Genomic DNA, 8,142 nt, shown 5'->3' with positions numbered 1-8,142 from the left:
GCCAGTCCCACCTCTAATGGATTAACATTCAATGCCATGTGCATCTGCAGACTGCCTACTAGGCTACATCATTTCTTCCCCAATTCAATGGTTATTTCTCCCCACCTATCAGCATTCTAGTATGAATAATGATCAATCAATCTGATCTCAGAGATTAGATTGAGGTGATAACTGGAGGTGGTACCAGACAACCACATGACAGCGATTAGCCAGTAAGAGATCAGGGAGTTGCAAACAGCCAAGTAGCCAGTTAGCTATGGAGTGGAGGAGTTATACCTATATGAGCAATATTCATCCTAATTTATCCAAAAGTAGATTGGATTTATCTTTGGATTATAAAGGAAATCTTTTTTTATTTTCATTTTTTCCTGTGTGGCCTTGTAAACCTCCCCATGATAACCGGATAACCTGCAGGTAAGATATGTCTTTTCATGGACAATGAAATAAAAACCTATTTCCAATGAAGCTGTTTTTGTGTGGTGGGCAGGGATCTTATTTTCCAGAGCAGAGATCACCGGAGATGGCTAATCTGGTAAACACCAAAAGTGATTTTATAAAATCCTTTGCCTGAAAACAAAAGGCATTAGTGTAAAATAATGTTAATGTCAATAACCATATTTTTCTGTAAATATTGAGATAGTCAAAACTTTTATTAGCAGCATTTTCATTTTAGGTTGTAGTGGTTTCTTTAAGATAGGCCACAACCACTTCCTAGGCCACACTGCTCTTACCGCCTCTCTCCAACTGCCAGTAGTAACTGAACCTTCCAGTTGCAGCAGCTACTGACTCTCCTCTGCAGAGCAGAATTTATTGTGCAGATAAGAAGCAAGGTATAGTACATTATACAGAGGGCCCGGAGCTAGTCTACTTTAGGGGACCCACCGTAAATCCCCATAGAGAATTGGAGCTGTGCTGAAAACGGAACAAATTTTCCGCTTTCAGCTCTTTTAAACTCCCACAAGTTATACATGTATGGAAAGCTCAGAATCTGCTCTAACGAATGATGCCACTTTCGGTGAGAAGAAACTGAAAGTCACCGTGAACGAGGCGCCGAAAGGCCGCAATCGCGGCTCCGTCAGCCATCTTACATCTGTGTTGGCTCATATTGTTCTCCCTCCTCATTGGAGGGATTGTTAGCTGGGGGCGTGCCAGAGGAAAAAAAAAAAAACAACCGTCAGGTAGCTAGTTCTGCGTTTGTCTTGTCCGGGGAGAAGGGAGAGCAGTTTCTGACACGCCCCCAGCTAACAATCCCTCCAATGAGAAGGGAGAAAAATGAGCAGCACAGAAGTAAGATGGCCGACAGAGCCGCGATCGCGGCCGTTCCGGCGCTTCCTACATGGTGAGTTGCACCTTTTGCTCACCGAAAGTAGCATCATCCGTTAGAGCAGATTCTAACCTTTCCAAAGATCTATAGCTTGTGGGGATTTAAAAGAGCTGAAAGTGGAAAATTTGTTCCGGTTTCAGCACAGCTCCAATTCTCTATGGGGATTTACGGTGGGTCCCCTAAAGTAGACTAGCTCCCGCTCCCACAGCTACAAGGGGCAGGAGTTTTCTTACAGGGTTCCTTGCTATATTATTATATAAGAGCTATGGCTCGCCAGACGGAGGAAAGCCAATGCATCCTCACTGAGGACGACATAGACATTGGCATTGAATGTTGGCTTGAAGATGATGAAACATTCCTCAATAAGTTCATCAGTGATGATTTTATTAAATTCTTGCTGGATCCCATCATTAATGACTCCACCAATGACTTCCTTGGCCTTACTGGCACAGAGCAGCAGTCGGCCACAGCCACTGAACCAAATGACAAAACCACCAACCAAACTGGTGTAAACATCAGTAATGATACCAGCAAAAATGAGGAATGCATGATGGATCCGTCAATCAGCTCCCAAAGCAAATATAATTCAATCTCCAGCACATGCATGGAGCCCTATTTTTCAGCAACATCATCAACTGCCAAATTCCAGGTCAACCTTCAACCTAACCCAGCTTCAATCAATGCAGAGCTACAGCCTATTACATCAAATGTCTTGCCACCGCTTACAGCTAAGGCCCCATAGAAAATGGCAGCAGATACAGGTACACTTATGTTGATACGTACTTTTTTTAAGAACACCTTGGTGCTTTACAGGGTAGACACTCTGGCTACCTCACAGGGGGACACTCTGGCTACCTTGGGGGGTGAGGGGGCTGGGAATTCTGGCTACTTTACAGGGGGGCACTCTGGCTACCTCATGGGGGGCACTCTGGATACTTTACAGAGAGGAACTCTGGTTACCTTACAGGGAGGTGGGCACTCTGGCTACTTTACAGGGGGGCACTCTGGCTACCTCATGGGGGGCACTCTGGATACTTTACAGGGGGGAACTCTGGTTACCTTACAGGGAGTGGGGCACTCCGGCTACTTTACAGTGAGAGCACTCCGGCTACTTTACTGAGGGGGCACTCTGGCTACTTTACTGAGGGGGGCACTCTGGCTACCTTATGGGGGGCCCTCTGACTACCTTACGGGGGGGGGGCACTCTGGCTACCTTGCAGGAGGGACACTCCGGCTACCTTGTGGGGAGTACTCTGGCTACCTTGTGAGTGGACACTCTGTCTACCTACATGGGACGGGGGGGGGGGGGGTGTTACTGGCTACGTATACTGGGGGGCATCTTACACTGTGGGGGATGCATCTGGATATTGGGGGCTTCTATGGCTATCTATGCTGGAGGGAGCAGTACCTGGCTAATTAATACTGGGAGCTCCTCTGATTACCTATATAGGGTGGGTGGCTACCCCTGACCAGTGATGCTCGGATACCCCTTTTTATAAATCGAGTTTGGTCGAATTCGAATAGTAAATTATTCGAATTCGGTCGAATATTCGAGTCGAATATTTTTTACTATTCGATTTGACCTCGGACTTCGACCTCACTATTCGAGTCGGTATTCGAGCTCATTATTCGAGCTGACTATTCGAATTGGCCTTAAATAGCTTCCAACACTTGTTTTGAGGGTGAATGATGCAAGAAACATCTTTTTTTCCAAGTAACAACAGCAAGTGATTATGTGGGGATGTTCCTTTAAAAAAAAAAAAGGTGGAAAGAGAAGTTGTGTCCAAAATGTTGTTCAGTACTGTATATACTTCTTCTTCTTCTTTATCTTCTATATCTTCTTCTTCTTCTTCTTCTATATCTTCTTCTTCTATATCTTCTTCTATATCTTCTTCTTCTTCTTCTATATCATCTTCTTCTTCTTCTTCTTCTTCTTCATCTTCTTCATCATCATCTTCTTCTTCATCTTCTTCTTCTTCTTCATTATCTTCTTCTTCTTCATCTTCTTCATCTTCTTCTTCTTCATCTTCTTCATCTTCTTCATCTTCTTCTTCTTCATCTTCTTCTTCTTCTTCTTCATCTTCTTCATCTTCTTCATCTTCTTCTTCATCTTCTTCATCTTCTTCATCTTCTTCTTCTTCATCATCTTCTTCTTCTTCATCTTCTTCATCTTCTTCTTCTTCATCTTCTTCATCTTCTTCATCTTCTTCATCTTCTTCATCTTCTTATTCTTCATCTTCTTCATCTTCTTCATCATCTTCTTCATCTTCATCTTCTTCTTCTTCATCATCTTCTTCTTCTCCTTCTTCTTCTTCTCCTTCTTCTTCTTCTTCTTTTCCTTCTTTTTCTATATCGTCTTCTTCTTCTTCACTTATTTCTCTTTTATATTTTTTTTTAAAGAAATGCAGCTATTTTTGAGCGTAATAAATAGCTGGTTGAGCACGCATGTTGGAAGCGCCATTGTATGTGCTCCCTGGCAGTGGAAACACACAGACAGCAGGAGGTAAATTCAGCAGCAGGAGGAGGAGGATGATTGTGTGGCAGCAGGCAGTCAATGAGGCAGGCAGCGAGACGAGACATAATAGGCTGTGGTACCTAGCGGTGGTACCAGGCCGTAAATACACAGCATGAGGTTCCAGACAGCGGTCGTGAAGCCCACATCATGTCCAATACACAACTGGGACAACACAGTTTTCAACCCGGACACCTCTAAAAATAATATCACACAGTATTAATAAAAAGTATATATAATTTTTGGTTTTTTTTAAAGAAATGCAGCTATTTTTGAGCGTAACAAATAGCTGGTGGCGCACGCATGTTGGAAGCGCCATTGTATGTGCTCCCTGGCAGTGGAAACACACAGACAGCAGGAGGTAAATTCAGCAGCAGGAGGAGGAGGATGAGTGTGTGGCAGCAGGCAGTCAATGAGGCAGGCAGCGTGACATAATAGCCCTGGTACCTAGCGGTGATACCAGGGCTGTAAATAAACACAGCAGGAGGTCCCAGACAGCGGTCGTGCAGCCCACATCGTGTCCAATACACAACTGGGACAATACAGTTTTCAACCCGGGCACCTCAGAAAAATTAAACCTTTTTTTTTTTTTGGTTTATTTGTTTTGTTTTTACAACAAATTACACAGACAGATATAGCTATTGTTTGACGTAATAGCTGGTGGCAGAGTGGCAGCAGAAGGTAATTCTGTGTACCCTGGCAGTGGGAAACACAGACAGACAGCAGCAGCAGCAGGAGGAATGGAGGAGTAATGTGAGCAACTATTGTTTGACGTAATAGCTGGTGGCAGAGTGGCAGCAGAAGGAAATTCTGTGTACCCTGGCAGTGGGAAACACAGACAGACAGCAGCAGCAGCAGGAGGAATGGAGGAGTAGTGTGAGTGTGGCAGCAGGCCAGGCAGGCAGCGTGACATAATAGCCCTGGTACCTAGCGGTGATACCAGGGCTGTAAATAAACACAGCAGGAGGTCCCAGACAGCGGTCGTGCAGCCCACATCGTGTCCAATACACAACTGGGACAACACAGTTTTCAACCTGGGCACCTCAGAAAAATTAAACCTTTTTTTTTTTGGGGGGGGGGGGGGTTTATTTGTTTTGTTTTTTATAGAAAATTACACAGACAGATATAGCTATTGTTTGACGTAATAGCTGGTGGCAGAGTGGCAGCAGAAGGTAAATCTGTGTACCCTGGCAGTGGGAAACACAGACAGACAGCAGCAGCAGCAGGAGGAATGGAGGAGTAGTGTGAGTGTGGCAGCAGGCCAGGCAGGCAGCGTGACATAATAGCCCTGGTACCTAGCGGTGATACCAGGGCTGTAAATAAGCACAGCAGGAGGTCCCAGACAGCGGTCGTGCAGTCCACATCGTGTCCAATACACAACTGGGACAACACAGTTTTCAACCCGGGCACCTCAGAAAAATTAAACCTTTTTTTTTTTTTTTGGTTTATTTGTTTTGTTTTTTATAAAAAATTACACAGACAGATATAGCTATTGTTTGACGTAATAGCTGGTGGCAGAGTGGCAGCAGAAGGTAAATCTGTGTACCCTGGCAGTGGGAAACACAGACAGACAGCAGAAGGGCAGTACACAGCAGCCCACTGTAGGTGTAAAATGTGTGGCTGCAGGCGACGTAATTGTCAAAGTGAACCAGGCTGGCTTAGTGAGCAGGAGCCAGGAGGTGGTAAAGGGTGGTAAGGCACATTAACGATGGTTCTTCAGTTCATGTCCCCCTCTCGCCGACAACAGGGGCCAGGAACTCGCCTTCCACCCACGCCTCGTTCATCTTGAGAAACGTTAGTCTGTCCACAGACTTGTGAGACAGACGTGAGCGTTTCTCAGTGACCACGCCACCAGCTGCACTGAAGCAGCGCTCAGACAGCACGCTGGAAGGGGGACAGGACAGCACTTCCAGGGCGTACTGCGCCAGCTCGCTCCAGATCTCCAGGCGCTTGACCCAATACTCCATGGGATCAACAGGGGCATCGCTGTCAAGCCCGCTGTAGGACCCCATGTAGTCAGCCACCATTCGGGTCAGGCGCTGGCTGTGACCGGAGGAGGATGCTGCTGCATGCACCTCCTCTCTAGTCACTGCTGCCGGAGCCTCTACAGTCCTGTAGAGCTCGTTGCTGAGAGACAGCAGGTCTGTGGGGCGCTTGCTGCTGGATGCAGGCACCTGCTGCTGCCTCTGTGCTGGCTGGACAGTGGGGGTGGAAGGCTGGGGGAAGGCTTCCTCCAAGCGCTCAACAAGGGCCTGCTGCAAGCTCCTTATTTGTTGCGCTGGGTCTCCTCCTGCAGGCGGCAGGAACTGGCTCAACTTCCCCTTGAGGCGTGGGTCCAACATCATGCTGATCCAGATGTCCTCCCTCTGCTTCATCTGGATCACCCTGGGGTCCTTGCGCAGGCACGTCAGCATGTGCGCTGCCATTGGGAAGAGGCGGGCCACGTGTGCTGGCACATCGACGGCAGTGCTGTCCTCATCCTCCTCCTCTGCCGCCTCATCCTCTCTCCACCCCCGCACCAACTCAGCTGCGCTGTGCTGATCCCCCTCATCAGCAGCAAGGTCAGGGACCTCCACCAAGTCCTCCTCCTCCTCCCCCTCAGAGGTGGACTGTGCAGCTGCATGACGCTCCTGCTGGTCCAAGGCTGCCGCTCCCTGTTCCAGCAAAGCATCGAGGGCCCTGTTCAGCAGACAAACCAGGGGCACCCACTCGCAGACCATAGCATGGTCCCTGCTCACCATGTTAGTGGCCTGCAGAAAGGGAGCCAGCACTAAGCACACCTGCTGCATGTGCCTCCAGTCATCATCGGGGACGATGGACGGGATGTTGCTGGTCCTGTCCCTTCTCTGAGCGGCGGAAACAGTGGCTTGGGCAAGGTACTGGTTGACAGCGTGCTTCTGTTCAACCAGACGCTCCAACATCGCCAGGGTGGAGTTCCAGCGAGTCGGAACGTCAAGGATCAGCCGATGGCGTGGCAGCTCCAGCTCCTTTTGCACGTCTTCCAGGCTCGCACAGGCTGCAGCCGAGCGCCGGAAGTGACGCACAACGTTCCTTGCCATTTCCAGCAGTTCGCCCATCCCCTGGTAGGTGCGCAAGAACTTCTGCACCACCAGGTTCAGCACGTGGGCAAGACAGGGGATGTGGGTCAGGTTTCCCCTGTCTATTGCGGCAACCAGATTGGCCCCATTGTCGGCCACCATCTCTCCGACTCTGAGGCCTCTGGGGGTCAGCCAAATCCTCTCCTGCTCCTGGAGTTTGGCCAACACATGGGTTGCCGTCAGTTTGGTCTTCCCAAGGCTGACCAAGTGCAGCAGCGCTTGGCAGTGGCGGGCCTTCACGCTGCTGCTGAGGCGGGGGGTTTGGCCAGGTGTGCCGGAGGATGGCAGAGGATCGGAGGAACCTGCTGCAGTTCCCCTGTCCCTGCGGGGTGGCACCACCCACTGTGTTGCTGCTGCTGCTGCTGTGCCCGCTGCTGCTCTCCCATCCTCACCCCCTTCCACCAAGCTGACCCAGTGGACAGTGAAGGACAGGTAGCGGCCTGTCCCGAAGCGGCTGCTCCAGGAGTCCATGGTGACGTGGACCCTTTCACCAACTGCGTGCTCCAGCCCTCGCTCCACATTGGCCATCACAAAGCGGTGCAGTGCAGGAATGGCCTTGCGGGCGAAGAAGTGTCTGCTGAGGAGCTGCCAGTCTGGGGCTGCACAAGCAAGCAGCGCACGCATGTCGCTCCCCTCCTGCACGAGCGTGTACGGCAGGAGTTGGGAGCACATGGCCCGTGCCAGCAAGCCGTTCAGCTGCCGCACGCGACGGCTGCTGGGAGGCAGAGCCCTAACCACCCCCTGGAAGGACTCGCTTAAAAGGCTCTTCAGCCTCTAGAACTCCTCATGCTGGTGGAAATGTTTCGCAGCAAGGTGGTTGATGAGCGAGCTGGTGCTGAACTTTAAGGGGTCTGCACCTCTCTGCTCAACTTCCGCTGACAGTGGTTGCAAGTGGCGTACTTGCTGTACACTGTGGGCATGGTGAAAAACCGCCAGATTGGTGACAAAAACAACCCCCTACGGCCTGAAGCCGCTGCTGCCTGTCTCCCTGTGGTGGTTGGGGCGGGGGCTTGGGTGCAGCTGGTGGTGGTACTGGCAGATGCTGCTGCTGCTGAGCCTGAGACACCAGCAGGCTGTGGGACCTGACTACTGCTGCCAATGCTTGCAATGATGCGCCTCCTTGCAAGGCCCACAAGCGCATCCTCCTCCTCCTCAGAGCTGCTGATGACGACATCCCCTGGAGCTGGTGGCACCCAGTCTTTGTCTGT

General features: G+C 49.9%; 1 protein-coding gene across 1 annotated transcript in view; it reads left to right on the top strand.

Moving 5' to 3' along the window:
• Nucleotides 1-270: 270 nt before the first annotated feature.
• KDM8 (lysine demethylase 8) overlaps nucleotides 271-8,142 on the top strand; it is a 225,980-nt gene continuing 218,108 nt past the window's right edge. Inside the window, exon 1 of the mRNA XM_068267211.1 lies at nucleotides 271-414. The gene's annotated coding sequence lies outside the window, so the exon portion shown is untranslated. The remainder of the gene's footprint in view (nucleotides 415-8,142) is intronic.

The sequence above is a fragment of the Hyperolius riggenbachi genome, chromosome 2, assembly GCF_040937935.1.
Source record: "Hyperolius riggenbachi isolate aHypRig1 chromosome 2, aHypRig1.pri, whole genome shotgun sequence".
NCBI lineage: Eukaryota > Metazoa > Chordata > Amphibia > Anura > Hyperoliidae > Hyperolius > Hyperolius riggenbachi.
The sequence above is the reverse complement of the archived record's forward strand: the minus strand, read 5'-3'. Positions and strand labels throughout refer to the sequence as shown.